Source organism: Dendrobates tinctorius, unplaced genomic scaffold (assembly GCF_039654945.1).
Source record: "Dendrobates tinctorius isolate UK_male_01 unplaced genomic scaffold, ASM3965494v1 ptg000151l, whole genome shotgun sequence".
In the NCBI taxonomy this organism is placed as follows: Eukaryota; Metazoa; Chordata; class Amphibia; order Anura; family Dendrobatidae; genus Dendrobates; species Dendrobates tinctorius.
Window position 1 is genome coordinate 10,648,051 of NW_027361818.1, and position 18,285 is coordinate 10,666,335.

At 46.0% G+C, this 18,285-nt stretch overlaps 1 pseudogene; it reads right to left on the reverse strand.

Annotated features, from left to right (window-relative positions):
* Positions 1-768: 768 nt before the first annotated feature.
* LOC141050247 (vitelline membrane outer layer protein 1 homolog) lies at positions 769-18,050 on the reverse strand (annotated as a pseudogene).
* Positions 18,051-18,285: the final 235 nt, after the last annotated feature.

Consider the following 18,285-nt stretch of genomic DNA (forward strand, 5'->3'; position numbering starts at 1 on the left):
GTAGTTGTTAATTTGATTAGTGAGCAGAAAAGAATACGTCATCTTTTTTTCTTAATCTGAATAGAACAGTAAACATGAAAGAAAGAAGTGTCTGCAGAAGAAACTCCAAAAAGAAAAAATCACTAAAAATTTTACAGTCGTCATCTGTCACAACCCATTGCCCCCCACCACCATGCATTATCACCTAACCATCATCCACAATTCACCAGTCATCACCATTCATCTACCAACATCTACCATCCTCATTATCATCCACCCCAAATCATCATGACCACTACCCACCACCCCATCATCATCTACATTACTCATTACCACCATTCACTATTACCTACTGTCAGTCATTACTGTCCTCCATAAATCAACACCATCGCCACCATCTCTTGTTACCATCCACCACAACCCACCAGCATCTCCCTTCACCCATCACAACCCACTACCATCTACTACTATTGCTTACAATAACTCATAAACACCATCCTCACATTTACTCATCACAACCTACCTCCACATCATCTACCGTGACCCATAACCATCCATGACAAATCTTAGTCACCTCCGTCATCCCTTTCCATCCATCACAAATTTACCACCACCCATTATCTACCATTACTCTTCATCACCCACCTTCACCCATCAATGTGCACCACCGACCAACATCTCCCATGATTACCACCTATCACCATCACATACTACATGAAGATTTGTAAAAATATAATTCTAGGCTTAATCTAGTGATTCTAAAATTCAACGATTTCATTTTGTGGATGATTTTATGGTTAGTTAATAGACTTTTTAATTACCACGACACTCAAATTTGACATCAGTTATTACCACGACACTCAAATTTGACATCAGTTAGACTGAGGTCATCTTTCCAAAATCCTTGATTTGGCTGCACTCTGGTTTGGATTCCATTTATTCCTTGCCCGCAATCAGAGCTCCACAGTCCATATGATCCCCAGGTCCTTCCATTTCCCTCTTTTATGGAGCCATCGGAGCATGTGAACTTGATGTTGTTGGCAGCTGTGCTATCCCGGCGAGAAGCTTTAGACTCAACTCTCAGGCTAAAGTTTCTGAAATATTCTGAGTTGCACCAATAAACAGGCCCCCAAGAGCCAAATCTGCGGAGAGAAGGAAAAAATACAAGTCCATAATGTGTTGTTACAAGTAGATGCCCACTGATCTCATGGACAACTATCATGACGAAAATTGGGTTTTACTTTGGAGTTCTTATAGGTTTACCCTAGACTGCCTCTTTGAAATATCTAATCCTCTGGCATGGTTGTACAGTAAATATAGGGGTGCAAAGGTGTCGGTCAGACCAGGCTGTGGTACCTAAGGTCACTCAAATGCCCCTGTGCACGACTGAGGAAGGCACAGGCATTATCAATGACTCACAGATGATAGGGACTTGATATAAATTGTGAATACAGCGCAAGAACATCAATCGTTGCCTGAAGCAGGATCTGTAAAATTCATGGATTCCAGAGTTCCTTCTGAGCCAGATCTTTAAAAAATGTGTTCGTCGTCGAATTAGAGAGATACACTCTTTAGAGGTTTTTTTAATATATACACAGCTAGGCAGTACTGGCATGGCTCTCCAGACATACAGTATGGACAATGGACTGGTGCTTGGAGCTATCCATATGTATGGCTGTCCTGACGGGACATGCTGACACACTTGGCTGTTTTTACAGCTACCATTTATTTAAAAGATTGGTGCATTCCTGTTTGTAAAATCACTGGGATCACGACAGTGGACATGTCAGGAACCCCGCACTGCACTTGTTCACTGAGCCAGTGCGCGTGTCCTGAGTACAAAGACTGTGCACAAAGATACCTGCGGAGCGGGGTCTCAGTGGTGACGATGCATGCTCCAAGCTCACAGGACCTGAAGCATGTGACTGCTGGGGGCGTGGCCTCAGCGCCACAGATCCAGGAGCTGCAGGGACACTCCTAGAAAGGTAACTACAGGGCAATGTTACCAAGGGGCATAGACAGAGACAGAAACCAGATGAAGCCGGGGTCAAAGCACGAGATAGCAATACAGTACCAAAGGGTTAGACAGAATGGATAGTCAGGACGTAGCAATAGATCAGAAAACCAGAACGGGCAATAGACGGTACAATAGGGACAAACTGTAACGGAGTAACGATAGCCAAGCCAGGAGGTCAGAACCAGAAAAGACAATAGTGCCAAAACGAGAGACGGAGTACAGAGTGAGGGAACGGACCGAGTCATACACGGGAAGCAAACAAGCAACGCAGAATACACGCACACCAGGGGTCAGACACACCAGAACAACAGTATAACTGACAGAGAACCCTGGTAAAGAGTGAGTATAAATACCCCTCCCAGATCCAGAAAGAGGCCACGAACACTTAACCCTGTGAGTGCAGGGCAATAACCCTGTTCAAACCATGACAGTACCCCCCTTTTAACGGGGGGCCACTGGACCCCCAGGCTTGTCTGGGTATCTGGCGTGGAAAGCCCGCACCAGACGATTGGCATGCACCGAACTGGCCGGAACCCATGACCGATCATCCAGAGAGTACCCCTACCAGTGTATCAGATACTGGAGTCTCTGGCGCACCCAACGGGAGACGACAATGCGCCCTACTTCATACTCCAGCTGCCCCTCTACCAGCACTGGTGAAGCATTTGATGAGGGATCCTCTATCACCGTCCCCACAGGCTTTAACAGGGACCTGTGAAAGACATCAGAAATTTTAAAGGAGGTGGGCAGCTGCAGTCGGTAGGCTACTGGGTTAACCACCTCCACAACTTTGTATGGGCCAATAAACTTGGGGCCTAGATATATAGATGGTATCTTAAGCTTGATATTGTGGGTGGATAGCCACACCTTCTCCCCTACTGCAAATGCTGGACCTGACCCCCTCCTCCTGTCAGCAAACCGCTTATAGTTTTCCTGGGCCTTGGAAATATTCCTCTGAACCTCCCTCCAAAGAATTCTAAGATGTTTTGTCGCACCCTCAGCTCCAGGACAACCTGAATCCATGCGGGAAAACTCTCCAAAATGTGGGTTAAACCCATAGTTGATCTGAAAGGGAGACTTCCCAGTAGATTGACTCTCACGACCGTTGAATGCAAACTCTGCCATGGGCAATACCTCACACCAGTCCTCCTGCCTGGAAGAGGCCAAGCATCTCAGAATCTGCTCCAACAATTGATTTGTGCGCTCCGTCTGTCCATTAGACTCTGGGTGGTAGGCAGAGGAGAAGGACAACGAAATCCCCAGCTTTTTGCAAAAAGCCCTCCAGAACCTGGCTACAAACTGTACCCCTCTGTCTGATACCACATTCATAAGCACTCCATGCAACCGAATTATATGCTGCATAAATAAGCGGGCCAGAGTTTCAGCAGATGGTAACGCGGGGAGAGGTACAAAGTGGGCTTGTTTTGAAAACCTATCCACCACCACCCATATCACCGAGTTGCCCCTGGAAGGAGAAAGATTTGTGATAAAATCCATGGACAAATGTGTCCACGGTCTATCCGGAATTGGCAAAGGCAGCAACTCCCCGGCCGGCCGGACCTGAGAACTTTTAGAACGAGCGCACACCCGACATGCAGTCACAAACTTTTTAATATCTGTTACCATAGAGTGCCACCAGAAACCCCTTGCAATTGCCCCCTGGGTAGCTGCAATCCCAGGGTGAGCACTCAACATAGAATTGTGAAATTCCTGCATAAGTCCGAGACGGTTCCGGTACAAACAATTTACCCGGGGGGTTTACCACCCGGAGCCCGAGCCTGGGCCTCCAAAATCTCTCTCTGTAACTCAGATGAGATTTCGGCCACCACTACTCCTGGCTGAAGAATGGAGGAGAGAGGTTCTGGAGGGGACACTGAATCAAAGCTTCGGGATAAGGCATCAGCCTTGATGTTTTTAGATCCTGGGCGGAATGTGATGGTAAACTGAAATCGAGAAAAAAAAGTGCCCACCGAGCCTGTCTGGGGGTCAATCTCTTGGCAGACTCGATATAGGCCAAATTTTTGTGATCAGTGATGACTGTAATGGGATGAATAGCCCCCTCTAGGAAATGCCTCCATTCTTCAAAAGCCAACTTTACCACCAACAACTCTCTATTGCCGACATCGTAATTTCTCTCGGCAGAGGAAAATTTTTTAGAGAAGAAGGCGCAAGGCCTCAGATTAGTAAGGGTAGGAGGGCCCTGAGACAAAACTGTCCCCACCCCTACTTCCGAGGCGTCAACCTCCACGATAAAAGGTTTTGACGGGTCGGGTTGTACCAATACAGGGGCTGAAGAAAAGCACTTTTTTAATGTCATGAAAGAATTTTTTGCAGCTACAGACCAATTTTTTACATCAGCCCCCTTGAGAGTGAGATCCGTTAGAGGCTTTACCACCTGTGAGAAGCCCTTAATAAATTTCCTATAAAAGTTAGCAAAGCATAAAAATCGCTGCAACCCTTTCAAGTCATGAGGCTGCACCCAATCTGTAACAGCCTTGACCTTCTTAGGATCCATGTGGTACCCCTCCCCTGACACAATCAACCCCAGAAAGGATACTTCTTGCATGAAAAATGAGCATTTTTCCAACTTGACATACAAATGATTCTCCCTCAGTCTCAGGAGAACCATCCGCAAATGGTGCAAGTGAGATTGACTGTCCACCGAGTACACCAGAATGTCATCCAAATAGATGACCACAAAATGACCAATTAAATCAGAGAAAATTACATTAATAAAACTCTGAAAAACAGCAGGAACGTTGGTGAGACCAAAGGGCATAACCAAGTTTTCGAACAGCCCTTCAATCGTCAGGAATGCTGTTCTGTTTTCCATTTGCCCCTTCCCGGACTCTAATAAGGTTGTATGCCCCATGTAAATCCAGTTTAGAGAACTACTTGGCCCCGGTGAGTTGGTTACATAGATTAGGAATTAGGGGGTGAGGGTATGTATTTTTCACAGTAATTTTGTTTAATTCCCAAAAGTCGAGGCACGGCCGCAAACCACCATCTTTTTTCTTAACAAGAAAGAAGCCTGCCGCCACAGGTGAAACAGAAGGCCTAATATGCCCTTTGCGGAGACTCTCGGTAATGTACTCCTTCATGGCTAGATGTTCGGGCCCAGACAAATTGAACAGGCGAGCCTTGGTTAACTTGGCTCCAGGGACTAGATTAATGGCACAATCAAAGGGTCTATGTGGTGGTAGCGCCTCAGCCTCACTTTCAGAAAATATGTCTTCAAAATCTTTCAGGTACTCCAGAATACCTTCCAGATCGACAGACGACACTGACACAGATTTTACTGGGGTGACAAGAGTTGTCAAGTTACAACATAGACCGTTAGACATACAACCCCACTGAATGATCTCCCCCGTGACCCAGTCAATAGTAGGATTGTGACGTTGAAGCCAAGGCATACCCAGTACTAGTCCAGCTGGCAGATTATTTAGAACAAAACACCTAAATTTTTCCACGTTAGTGGAACCCACTTTCAGCGAAAAGGTATCAGTCATGAAACAAATTCCCTCCTGGGTGATAGGAGAAGAATCAATTGCCACAATTTTAACAGGATCTTTTAACCTGACTGTCCCTATCTTATGAAAAGGCACAACTTTTGGAATGGATCAGATTAATAGAAGAACCACAGACAAAAAAGGCGTTAGTCCCAACCGGACCGCCTGTAAGTTCTAGTTCCACCGGAAGCAGAATTTTAGTAAGTGAGGAAAAGGGTACCTGGGAGTCTGGGCAACCTCCTCGATTGTTACCCAGACTCAGTCGTTTTCCTGATGGCTTCACTGAAGAAGGGCAAGAAGGACAGTTCCTTCTCCAATGTCCAGCGTATCCAAAGTAAAAGCACAATTGGTTGTTTCTACGGCGTCTCCTCTCATTTTCCTCCAATGACGTGGCACCAACCTCCATGGGCTCAGGACTAGATGCAGAGTCTCTCAGATTGGAGAATAAAGGGGTCTCCTGCAGCATGACCCCCCTTTCCCGCAGCCTATGGTCCATGCGGACAGCCTGGATCATAGCGTCCTCCAAAGAATCCGGTGGAGGATGAAGGGCTAGGGCATCTTTCAAACGTTCGGACAGGCCTCTACAGAACAAACCCTGGAGGGCAGCATCATCCCAGGAGACCTCCGCTGCCCAGTGTCTGAACTCAGAGCAGAACCATTCAGCAGAGTGCCTCCCCTGTGTCACACTCATCACCATATCCTCTGCCAGACACACTCTATCAGGCTCATCGTAAATGTGCCCCAGAGCCTCAAAGAACAAAATCACAGACATACGTTCAGGAGCAGAGGAAGAGAGAGAGAAAGCCCATGCCTGTGAGCCCCCCGAAGTAGGGAAATGACGACCCGCTCCCTCTGGAATTCATCACCGGAGGAGCGGGGCCTCAGAGAAAAAAAAAGCTTGCATCCTTCTCTGAATGACCTGAACTCCCTTTTAACTCGGGAGAAAAGGTCTGGCAATTTGACCGGAGATTCAGGGGATGCCAATGACTCATCTCTATCCCCAGCACTAGTAGCCCCTGCAGCGACAGCCCCCTGCACAGTATCCACCAACTGTTGCTGGGTATGGGCCATCGTCCGCTGTTCCACATTAAGTCTTTGGGTCAGGTGCTTGACCTGATCAGCCAAAGCTTGTATGGGATCCATGAGGATAACACACATTTTTTTTTTCAGAGGGAAAAAAACCCTGAAATGGTCCGCTATAATGTCAGGAACCCCGCACTGCACTTGCTCACTGAGCCAGTGCGCGTGTCCTGAGTACAAAGACTGTGCACAAAGATACCTGCGGAGCGGGGTCTCAGTGGTGACGATGCATGCTCCAAGCTCACAGGACCTGAAGCATGTGACTGCTGGGGGCGTGGCCTCAGCGCCACAGAGCCAGGAGCTGCAGGGACACTCCTAGAAAGGTAACTACAGGGCAATGTTACCAAGGGGCATAGGCAGAGACAGAAACCAGATGAAGCCAGGGGTCAAAGCACGAGATAGCAACACAGTACCAAAGGGTTAGACAGAATGGATAGTCAGGACGTAGCAATAGATCAGAAAACCAGAACAGGCATTAGACGGTACAATAGGGACAAACTGTAACGGAGTAACGATAGCCAAGCCAGGAGGTCAGAACCAGAAAAGACAATAGTACCAAAATGAGAGACAGAGTACAGAGTGAGGGAACGGACCGGGTCAAACATGGGAAGCAAACAAGCAACGCAGAATACACGCACACCAGGGGTCAGACACACCAGAACAACAGTATAACTGACAGAGAACCCTGGTAAAGAGTGTGTATAAATACCCCTCCCAGATCCAGAAAGAGGCCACGAACACTTAACCCTGTGAGTGCAGGGCAATAACCCTGTTCAAAACATGACTGGACAGAGACTTTATTAGAGGTTTTTTTAAAAGATATGTTAACGACCAAATGCTAAATGTTCTGGTTCTTACCCTCCTACAGTGGAGTGAATGGTCTTCACCACTTTCCTCGATGAAGGTTTTGTGCACAGTAGAGAGATTCCATTCAGAGCCGTATCATCAACCAGACGACCTTGTCGACGCTCCACCTAAGATCAAATCCATATCTTCAACTGCATGAATATAAAGTGCATGACATCTCAAGTCCACCCAAGCTTCATAATGCCTGTCTATACATCCATCCTAGTATCTATCTATTATCTATCTATCTACAGGGTGGGCCATGTATATGGATACACCTAAATAAAATGGGAATGATTGGTGATATCAACTTCCTGTTTGTGGCACATTAGTATATGGGATGGGGAAAACTTTTTAAAATAGGTGGTGAGTGACTATGGCGGCCATTTTGAAGTCAGCCATTTTGGATCCAACTTTTTTTTCCATTGGGAAGGGGTCATGTGACACATCAAACTTATTGAGAATTTCAAAAGAAAACCAAAGTTGTGCTTGGTTTTAACGTAACTTTATTCTTTCATGAGTTATTTACAAGTTTCTCTTTGTTTACAGCCATTGACATGTCGCAGAGGTTAACACGTGAATAGCGAATAGAAATTGTGTTGATGTCTGGTGAACGCAGTACCCGGGTCATTGCAGCAGATTCCAATGCAAGACGCCCTACGCAAGAAAACTGTCACCATTCCCATTTTATTTAGGTGTATCCATATAAGGCTGAGTGTAGACGGACTTTTTGGCCCTGCGGATTTTTCCACGCAGAATGGAAGAAATCCGCAGGTCAAATGACCTGCATTTTTCCAGCGGATTTCTTCCATTTTTCATGTGGTTTTCTTGCGGTTTTTGTGCGGTTTTCCCCCTGCGGATTTGGTGACAGGTGAGATGGAAAACCGCACAAAAGAAGTAACATGCTGCAGATTTTGTACCGCAGGAAAACCGTGCGGAAAAATCCGCAGCGTCTGCACAGCGTTTTTTTTTTTTCATTGATTTTAAAGCTACTGTACATCACAATGCAGAAATGCAACGTTTCTGCGCGGTAAAATCCGCAGCGTATCCGCTGCAAATCTGCATCTTGTGCACACAGCCTTAAAGGCCCACTGTTATGAATGGGTCACCGAGAAGGAGAGCAGGCCCAGGCTAAGCCAGAGAAAACCAGAGAGGTTGGTAACTAAGCGGATTGCAGCCCCCTGATCCTATCCACACAACTAGCAGTAGCCGTGGAGCGTGCCTACGATATTTTTTTTTCTTATTTAGATGTGCGCTATTTTTATGCATTGGTCTTTTCTCTTGCTTTTGTCCTAGACGCCTCAGCACAGCCGGAGAGCTAACTTAGCCTAAAGCAAGAAAGGGGAAATCTAAACTTCCCCGGAGCAGACCCCAAAGGAATAGATAGCCCCCAAACATATATTGTCAGCGAGATAAGATGAAAATTATCAGGTGGCAAGCCTCTGTCAATTAGATCAGCTTCACTACCTCCAGTAACCACCAGAGGGAGCCCAGAAAGAGAACTCGCAACCCCTCTGTCAATCTGACCAGCTCCACTACCTTCAGTAATCACCAGAGGGAAGCTAGAGAGAGAATTCACCACAGCCCACCCAAAAAAGTTTGCCTCATCACTGAATATAGTGTTCTGTGTAACCTGAGGGTCCTGTTCCAATTTTGCCCATTCTGGGTCATCCTCATTGAGATACTGCAGCAGCTGGATTTTGAAGGGTGCCATCTGTGAGAAGCTAATATCCGCCGAACGGATGTTCGACTGATGCCAGATCGGCGCGCTGAATTTGCAGAATGGACAAAACAAAAATTGGAACCGGACCCTTGTTGAAGCAAAAAATGTGTTTATAAGATTTTCTATATGAAGTGCAGCCCACGATTTATGGGCACATTGAATACTTTAGGACTTAGTGTGTTATCTATCTATCTATCTATCTATCTATCTATCTATAGATCTATCTATATCTATCTATCTATCTATTATCTATCATCCATCTATCATCCATCTATCTATCTATATCTATCTATCTATCTATTATCTATCTATCTATTATCTATCATCCATCTATCTATCTATCTATCATCCATCTATCTATCTATCTATCTATCTATCTATCTATCTATCTATCTATCTATCATCCATCTATCTATCTACCCCATATCTATCTATCTATCTATCTATCTATCTATCTATCTATCTATCTATCTATCTATCTATCTATCTCTACATGTAACCGACTATATGTCTACACATCAATCCTAGCCTTTACATCCATTGTAGGCTCTGTCAATGGATAATTCTTAGTCCCTGTCTGTACATAGTCCTAGTCCCTGTCTATATGTCAGTTGCAGTCTTTTGTCTCCACTCTGTACTGAGATTAACCCTTTTCGGTGCTCTGAACACTATATATTAGTGCATTCATTATGTACAAAGACAAAATAAAAAGATGCAGCACAAACATTTTTGTTGGAAGTCTCATAAAAGCCTCCAAACACAATTTATTAGATTTCCAGTTGCGCATCCTTCATAATGCAAATTTCTAGTGAATAAATAGTAATCTGATAATCTAATATATAAAGCTCAAAGTGTGTATGTATGTGTGTATGTGTGTGTCCGGTACTGGCATCCGCACCGTCGCAGTTACAGCCACAAAATTTGGCACAGTCACACGTCTGGACCCCGAGAGCGTCATAAGCTATGTTGTGAGGCGAAATTTTAACCCCGCGTGTTCCAATTCACCAAACAATTTTGCCCCTATCTACATACTGGGGAAACAGTGTGTGCGTATCAAGCCCCGCCGCTCATTATGATGTCACAATGGTTGACTATGGGATGGAGGATGTATGATGGGTATATGGGCACTGGACTATGGGATGGAGGATATGTATGATGGGTATATGGGCACGGGACTATGGGATGGAGAATATGTATGATGGGTATATGGGCACTCGACTATGGGATGGTGGATATGTATGATGGGTATATGGGCACGGGACTATGGGATGGAGGATATGTATGACGGGTATATGGACACTCGACTATGGGATGGAGGATATGTATGATGGGTATATGGGCATGGGACTATGGGATGGAGGATATGTATGATGGGTATATGGGCACGGGACTATGGGATGGAGAATATGTATGATGGGTATATGGGCACTCGACTATGGGAGGGAGGATATGTATGATGGGTATATGGGCATGGGACTATGGGATGGAGGATATGTATGATGGGTATATGGGCATGGGACTATGGGATGGAGGATATGTATGATGGGTATATGGGCACTCGACTATGGGATGGAGGATATGTATGATGGGTATATGGGCATGGGACTATGGGATGGAGGATATGTATGATGGGTATATGGGCATGGGACTATGGGATGGAGGATATGTATGATGGGTATATGGGCACTCGACTATGGGATGGAGGATATGTATGATGGGTATATGGGCATGGGACTATGGGATGGAGGATATGTATGATGGGTATATGGGCACTCGACTATGGGATGGAGGATATGTATGATGGGTATATGGGCATGGGACTATGGGATGGAGGATATGTATGATGGGTATATGGGCACGGGACTATGGGATGGAGGATATGTATGATGGGTATATGGGCACTCGACTATGGGATGGAGGATATGTATGACGGGTATATGGGCATGGGACTATGGGATGGAGGATATGTATGATGGGTATATGGGCACGGGACTATGGGATGGAGGATATGTATGATGGGTATATGGGCACTCGACTATGGGATGGAGGATATGTATGATGGGTATATGGGCATGGGACTATGGGATGGAGGATATGTATGATGGGTATATGGGCACGGGACTATGGGATGGAGGATATGTATGATGGGTATATGGGCACTCGACTATGGGATGGAGGATATGTATGACGGGTATATGGGCATGGGACTATGGGATGGAGGATATGTATGATGGGTATATGGGCACGGGACTATGGGATGGAGAATATGTATGATGGGTATATGGGCACTCGACTATGGGATGGAGGATATGTATGATGGGTATATGGGCACTCGACTATGGGATGGAGGATATGTATGATGGGTATATGGGCATGGGACTATGGGATGGAGGATATGTATGATGGGTATATGGGCACTCGACTATGGGATGGAGGATATGTATGATGGGTATATGGGCACGGGACTATGGGATGGAGGATATGTATGATGGGTATATGGGCACGGGACTATGGGATGGAGGATATGTATGATGGGTATATGGGCACTCGACTATGGGATGGAGGATATGTATGATGGGTATATGGGCATGGGACTATGGGATGGAGGATATGTATGATGGGTATATGGGCACTCGACTATGGGATGGAGGATATGTATGATGGGTATATGGGCATGGGACTATGGGATGGAGGATATGTATGATGGGTATATGGGCATGGGACTATGGGATGGAGAATATGTATGATGGGTATATGGGCACGGGACTATGGGATGGAGAATATGTATGATGGGTATATGGGCACTCGACTATGGGATGGAGGATATGTATGATGGGTATATGGGCACTGGACTATGGGATGGAGGATATGTATGACGGGTATATGGGCATGGGACTATGGGATGGAGGATATGTATGATGGGTATATGGGCACGGGACTATGGGATGGAGAATATGTATGATGGGTATATGGGCACTCGACTATGGGATGGAGGATATGTATGATGGGTATATGGGCACTCGACTATGGGATGGAGGATATGTATGATGGGTATATGGGCATGGGACTATGGGATGGAGGATATGTATGATGGGTATATGGGCACTCGACTATGGGATGGAGGATATGTATGATGGGTATATGGACACTCGACTATGGGATGGAGGATATGTATGATGGGTATATGGGCACTCGACTATGGGATGGAGGATATGTATGATGGGTATATGGGCACGGGACTATGGGATGGAGGATATGTATGATGGGTATATGGGCACGGGACTATGGGATGGAGAATATGTATGATGGGTATATGGGCACTCGACTATGGGATGGAGGATATGTATGATGGGTATATGGGCACTCGACTATGGGATGGAGGATATGTATGATGGGTATATGGGCATGGGACTATGGGATGGAGGATATGTATGATGGGTATATGGGCACTCGACTATGGGATGGAGGATATGTATGATGGGTATATGGGCATGGGACTATGGGATGGAGGATATGTATGATGGGTATATGGGCACTCGACTATGGGATGGAGGATATGTATGATGGGTATATGGGCACGGGACTATGGGATGGAGAATATGTATGATGGGTATATGGACACTCGACTATGGGATGGAGGATATGTATGATGGGTATATGGGCACTCGACTATGGGATGGAGGATATGTATGATGGGTATATGGGCATGGGACTATGGGATGGTGGATATGTATGATGGGTATATGGGCACTCGACTATGGGATGGAGGATATGTATGATGGGTATATGGGCACTCGACTATGGGATGGAGGATATGTATGATGGGTATATGGGCATGGGACTATGGGATGGAGGATATGTATGATGGGTATATGGGCACTCGACTATGGGATGGAGGATATGTATGATGGGTATATGGGCACTCGACTATGGGATGGAGGATATGTATGATGGGTATATGGGCACTCGACTATGGGATGGAGGATATGTATGATGGGTATATGGGCACGGGACTATGGGATGGAGGATATGTATGATGGGTATATGGGCACGGGACTATGGGATGGAGGATATGTATGATGGGTATATGGGCACGGGACTATGGGATGGTGGATATGTATGATGGGTATATGGGCACGGGACTATGGGATGGCGGATATGTATGATGGGTATATGGGCACGGGACTATGGGATGGAGGATGTGTGATGGGTATATGGGCACGGGACTATGGGATGGAGAATATGTATGATGGATATATGGGCATGGGACTATGGGATGGCGGATATGTATGATGGGTATATGGGCACTGGCCTATGGGATGGAGAATATGTATGATGTGTATATGGGAACGGGACTATGGGATGGAGAATATGTATGATGGGTATATGGGCACTCGACTATGGGATGGAGGATGTGTGATGGGTATATGGGCACTCGACTATGGGATGGAGGATGTGTGATGGGTATATGGGCACGGGACTATGGGATGGCGGATATGTATGATGGGTATATGGGCACGGGACTATGGGATGGAGAATATGTATGATGGGTATATGGGCACTCGACTATGGGATGGAGGTTTTTTTTTGATGGGTATATGGGCACGGGACTATGGGATGGAGGATATGTATGATGGGTATATGGGCACGGGACTATGGGATGGAGGATATGTATGATGGGTATATGGGCACGGGACTATGGGATGGAGGATGTGTGATGGGTATATGGGCACGGGACTATGGGATGGAGAATATGTATGATGGATATATGGGCATGGGACTATGGGATGGCGGATATGTATGATGGGTATATGGGCACTGGCCTATGGGATGGAGAATATGTATGATGTGTATATGGGAACGGGACTATGGGATGGAGAATATGTATGATGGGTATATGGGCACTCGACTATGGGATGGAGGATGTGTGATGGGTATATGGGCACTCGACTATGGGATGGAGGATGTGTGATGGGTATATGGGCACGGGACTATGGGATGGCGGATATGTATGATGGGTATATGGGCACGGGACTATGGGATGGAGAATATGTATGATGGGTATATGGGCACTCGACTATGGGATGGAGGATATGTATGATGGGTATATGGGCACGGGACTATGAGATGGCGGATATGTATGATGGGTATATGGGCACGGGACTATGGGATGGCGGATATGTATGATAGGTATATGGGCACGGGACTATGGGATGGAGGATGTGTGATGGGTATATGGGCACGGGACTATGGGATGGAGGATGTGTGATGGGTATATGGGCACGGGACTATGGAATGGTGGATATGTATGATGGGTATATGGGCACGGGACTATGGGATGGCGGATATGTATATGGGCACGGGACTATGGGATGGAGGATATGTATGATGGGTATATGGGCACGGGACTATGGGATGGAGGATGTGTGATGGGTATATGGGCACGGGACTATGGGATGGCGGATATGTAAGATGGGCATATGGGCACTCGACTATGGGATGGCGAATATGTATGATGGATATATGGGCACTCGACTATGGGATGGAGGATGTGTGATGGGTATATGGGCACGGGACTATGAGATGGCGGATATGTATGATGGGTATATGGGCACGGGACTATGGGATGGAGAATATGTATGATGGGTATATGGGCACTGGACTATGGGATGGAGGATGTGTGATGGGTATATGGGCACGGGACTATGGGATGGCGGATATGTATATGGGCACAGGACTATGAGATGGCGGATATGTGTGATGGGAATATGGGCATGGGACTATGGGATGGAGAATATGTATGATGGGTATATGGACACGGGACTATGGGATGGAGAATATGTATGATGGGTATATGGGCATGGGACTATGGGATGGAGAATATGTATGATGGGTATATGGGCATGGGACTATGGGATGGAGAATATGTATGATGGGAATATGGGCATGGGACTATGGGATGGAGAATATGTATGATGGGTATATGGGCATGGGACTATGGGATGGAGAATATGTATGATGGGTATATGGGCACGGGACTATGGGATGGAGGATGTGTGATGGGTATATGGGCACTGGACTATGGGATGGAGGATGTGTGATGGGTATATGGGCACGGGACTATGGGATGGCAGATATGTATGATGGGAATATGGGCACGGGACTATGGGATGGCGGATATGTATGATGGGAATATGGGCACGGGACTATGGGATGGAGAATATGTATGATGGGTATATGGGCACGGGACTATGGGATGGAGAATATGCATGATGGGTATATGGGCACGGGACTATGGGATGGAGGATATGTATGATGGTTATATGGGCATGGGACTATGGGATGGAGAATATGTGTGATGGGTATATGGGCACGGGACTATGGGATGGAGAATATGTATGATGGGTATATGGGCATGGGACTATGGGATGGAGGATATGTATGATGGGTATATGGATGAGATGAAGGATGTGTGATGGGTATATGGGCACTCGACTATGGGATGGCGAATATGTATGATGGGTATATGGGCACGGGACTATGAGATGGCAGATATGTATGATGGGTATATGGGCACAGGACTATGGGATGAAGGATGTGTGATGGGTATATGGGCACGGGACTATGGGATGGCGGATATGTATATGGGCACGGGACTATGAGATGGCGGATATGTATGATGGGAATATGGGCATGGGACTATGGGATGGAGAATATGTATGATGGGTATATGGGCATGGGACTATGGGATGGAGAATATGTATGATGGGTATATGGGCATGGGACTATGGGATGGAGGATATGTATGATGGGTATATGGGCATGGGACTATGGGATGGAGGATATGTATGATGCGTATATGGGCACTGACCTATGAGATGAAGGATGTGTGATGGGTATATGGGCACTCGACTAAGGGATGGCGAAAATGTATGATGGGTATATGGGCACGGGACTATGAGATGGCAGATATGTATGATGGGTATATGGGTACGGGACTATGGGATGAAGGATGTGTGATGGGTATATGGGCATGGGACTATGGGATGGAGGATATGTATGATGGGTATATGGGCACGGGACTATGGGATGGAGGATAATTATAATTTTCTATAACTAACCACAGTTAGTTACTATGCCCGGGCAGCGCCGGGCTCTTCAGCTAGTCTAATATATAAAGCTCAAAGTGTGTATGTGTGTGTGTGTCCGGGATTGTCATCTGCACCGTCGCAGCTACAGCCACAAAATTTGGCACAGTCACACGTCTGGACCCCGAGAGCATCCTAAGCTATGTTGTGAGGCAAAATTTTAACCCCGCGCGTTCCAATTCACCAAACAATTTTGCCCCTATCTACATACTGGGGAAAAAGTGTGTGCGTCAAGCCCCGCCCCTCATTATGATGCCATAAAGCCCCTATTTGTATTCTGGGGAAACAGTGTGTGCGTATCAAGCCCCGCCCCTCATTATGATGTCACAATGGCTGCCATGGTGACGCTGATGTCATCATAGGTTGCAAGCCCTGCCGCCGCTCATTATGATGTCATAATGGTTGACTATGGGATGGAGGATGTGTGATGGGTATATGGGCACGGGACTATGGGATGGCGGATATGTATGATGGGTATATGGGCACGGGACTATGGGATGGAGAATATGTATGATGGGTATATGGGCACGGGACTATGGGATGGAGAATATGTATGATGGGTATATGGGCACTGGACTATGGGATGGAGGATATGTGTGATGGGTATATGGACACTGGACTATGGGATGGAGGATATGTATGACGGGTATATGGGCAGGGGACTATGAGATGAAGGATGTGTGATGGGTATATGGGCACTCGACTATGGGATGGAGGATATGTATATGGGCACTGGATTATGGGATGGAGGATATGTATGATGGGTATATGGGCATGGGACTATGGGATGGAGGATATGTATGATGGGTATATGGGCACTGGACTATGGGATGGAGGATATGTATGATGGGTATATGGGCATGGGACTATGGGATGGAGAATATGTATGATGGGTATATGGGCATGGGACTATGGGATGGAGGATGTGTGATGGGTATATGGGCACTCGACTATGGGATGGAGGATATGTATGATGGGTATATGGGCACGGGCCTATGGGATCATGGATATATATGATGGGTATATGGGCACAGGACTATGGGATGGAGGATAATTATAATTTGCTATAACTAACCACAGTTAGTTACTATGCCCGGGTAGCGCCGGGCTCTTCAGCTAGTTTGAAATAAATCCGAAGAAATAGTTAAAAGTAGACCCCCTATGACCCCCCAACAAAGTTATCGTATATGGTGAAATCTGGTTTGAGAGCTACATCAATTATCTCCATGTTCCAGTTCAATCTTCAGTTCATCTGTTCTCGTCTCTTTCTATACATTTCCTTCATTCCTTCACATTCATCCTATTCCTTGCTCACACTTCTTCCCTTGGTCTCAGTCCCACTCTTCCATACATTACTCACTTTGAGCTGAAAGCCTCGTGCTGTCGTTCCGTCATCACAAACCTCCATGGGGCCCCAGTCACCCTGCGTTTCTCCATTCGGGACAGTTATGACAGTTTGAGCTGCCATGAAGTTCTGTAGAGTCACCAAGAGAAGAAGGACAGGCAACATCTTGTCTTCTGTGTGAAGGTCTCACCACGTATGGTGGAAGCTGGTGGTAGATGATCATGGTCGTTTACCAAACCCTTTATATATATTTTACAAGGAACTTGGCCAATCACCAAAGATTTATATGTGACTTCCCTAATTTGATGATCAAAAGATTATTATTCTAGTGAAAAATGATTTTGATTTCCCTTCTTCTTTCAACACTTTGGCCATTATTAAAGTGAAGTCATAATCACTTTTTAGACGACTTTCCAGAATCACTCAGTTTGCGGCCAGTAGGATACAATAGGCAACTTCATACTTCTAGTTTTCAATTGAAGTTCTCCAAAAGTGAATAAAAAACGTGACAAATATATTTATCCTACGAATCCCAAGTTGGGACATATTTTGTGTGGATGGCAGATCAATTCTTGAACTCCCAAACCACAAATGGAGAAAACCAGTTCAGTAAACTCTACAGACAGTCTGGGGCACAA